Source organism: Propithecus coquereli, unplaced genomic scaffold (assembly GCF_000956105.1).
Source record: "Propithecus coquereli isolate 6110/MARCELLA unplaced genomic scaffold, Pcoq_1.0 Scaffold341, whole genome shotgun sequence".
Taxonomy (NCBI): Eukaryota; Metazoa; Chordata; class Mammalia; order Primates; family Indriidae; genus Propithecus; species Propithecus coquereli.
In genome coordinates this window covers 2,160,085-2,162,677 of record NW_012149075.1, presented here as the reverse complement: position 1 = coordinate 2,162,677, position 2,593 = coordinate 2,160,085, and positions in this window count along the sequence as shown.

Sequence of the window (2,593 nt, the reverse complement as noted above, 5' to 3'; positions counted from 1 at the left end):
GTCAATTTTGGTAAATGTCCATATTTCCTTCAAAATAATGTGTATTCCCCAATTATTGGGTGCTAAGTTCCATATATGACTATTATTAGATCAAGCTTGTTAATCATATGTTCAGATATTATATATCCTTAATTGTAATATGTTATCTGCTTAATCTATCAATTTCTGAGAAAGAGATGTTAAAAATTTCTCACTATTCAATGTGAATTAAATTCAATTCCGCAAATATTTATTGAGTACCTCTGATGTACCAAGACACTATTCTAAGCTGTCATGATGTATCAGTGAACAAAACAGTCAAAGGTCAGCCGGGCGTGGTGGCTCACTACTACAATCAGAGCACTCGGGGAAGCCTAGGCAGGAGGATCACTCAAGGTCCGGAGTTCGAGACCAGCCTGATCAAGAGTGAGATCCCCGTCTCTACTAAAAATAGAAAAAAAAGTTAGCCGGGCACAATGGCACGTGCCTGTAGTCCCATCTACTTGGGAGGCTGAGGTAGAAGGATCGCTTGGGCCCAGGAGTTTGAGGTTACAGTGAGCTATGATGATACCAGCTACACTCTAGCTGGGGCAATAGCGTGAGACTCTCTCAAAAAGAAAAAAAACAATCAAAGGTCCTGGATCTCATAGAGCTTATATTGTAGTGGAACAGACAATAGATGATGAAACATAATAAACAGGTAAATTATGTAGAATAAATTAAATGTTAGGAGGTGATAAGTGATATGGATGGAAAAAACAAAGACTAGGTCAGTGCAAGGGGAACCAAAAGGGCTGGACGTTGGGGTGGGTTATGATATGGAATGTAGAGGTCAGGGTAGGTATCACTGAAAAAGTAAAATGTGAGCAAAGACTCGAAGAAGGCAAGAGAGCAAGCAAGCAGATATCTGGGGAGAGGGTGTTCCAGGAGGAGGGAACAGCCACTGCACAGGCCCTGAGGCAGGAGGGAAGACTGATCAAGAAGCTGATGTGGCTAAAGATGGGTGACAAGGGAAGTGTGGTAAAAGGGAGGTCAGGGAGGTGATGGGACCAGAACACACAGGTCTTTTAGGCCATTGTAAGGTCTTTGGCTTTTATAGTGAATGAAATGAGGAGCTATACAGGGTTTAGGTCTGAGCAGTTGCGTGATCTGACTTACATTTTAAGAGGATCGCCCTGGCTGCTATGTTGAAATTTGACTAGAAGTGGGCCTTGATAAAAGCAGGGAGCCCAGTTAGGAAGCTATTGCAGTAAACCAGGTAAGAGATAATGCCTAGGTTTTTTTAAAAACCTAAAGTTAATCAACGTCTTTACCTACTTCCTAAATAAAGCTTTACCTCTATTCAACCCTTATCTTGAATTATTATCATTCACAATTTTATTTCCACTTTGTTTTATACTCTCTAAATTACTCACTATTATTGTTGTTTTATAAAGATGTTTGCTTTTATTTACTTGTATATTCATCAACTTACTTGCTCATTATTCCTTCTTACCTTTCTTTCCTCTAGGTTGAATTTCCTTCTAAAAACTACATCCTTTTGATGTTCCTTCAGTAAAGGTCTAGTAGTGAATTATTTTCTTTGTATTTTTTTTTACCTCATTCTTGAGTGATAATTTAGGTAGGTATAAAACTCTGGGCTGACATTTTCTTTCTCTTCTGGCTTCTACTGTTGCTACTGGGAAATCTGCTTCTAAAATTAATTATGGTTCTCTTGCCAATAATTTGTCTTTTCAGTGTTTTGCCTTAAATTTTTCTCTTTGTCTTTGGCATTTGGATATGTATGATATATGATACATGTGAAAGTGGAATGTGTTTTTTTAAATTCTTCTTGGGGTTCACTGTGATTTCTAAATCTAAATAGTTATGTTTCTCATGAATTCTTGACAATTCTTTGCTATTATCTCTAGGACGATTGCCTCCCTAATGCCCACCACCAATTTTCTCTATTTGTCTGTTCTAATACTCCACTTAGATATAAACTTTTTAATTCAATCATTCATGTCTCTTAACCTCTCTTTCATATTTTCTATCTTCTCCTCTTCTTTGTTGTGAAAAATTTCTTCAGATCTATTTTCTAGATCGATACTTTCCAACTGCTCTTTTCTGCTCTTTAGCCCATCCTTTAAGGGCATCTTTTTTCAATGACTTTATTTTTTATTTCCAGAAATTCTACTTGATTCTTTATCAAATCTACCCAGACAGTCTCTCATTCTGTAGTCATGTTTTTTATTCTTTATTGTTTAATCAGATTAAACATTTTTGTAAGATATACCCAAGAATTATATTATATGAAGTTCTTGGAAGTGTAACTCTACTGTCTGACATTTCTGTGAACTCTTGCTCATGTTTACTTAGACATTTTGTAATTTTGCATTGTGAGATCAAATTTTACTGGCTTTTATATGTTGTGATCCTGTGCAACCTCTTTAGAAAGCGGACCCTTCTAGAAAAATGTTTAGTTTCCTTTCTAATAGTATCTAACAATGAACTGTACAATATTTAGGTTCCTGAGATTTTTCTTCAATATTTGGGACATACTTATACTAAAAAATTATTCAGTATCTGACATTCAAATTCAACTGGACTCCTATATTTTATCTAGCACAAAAAA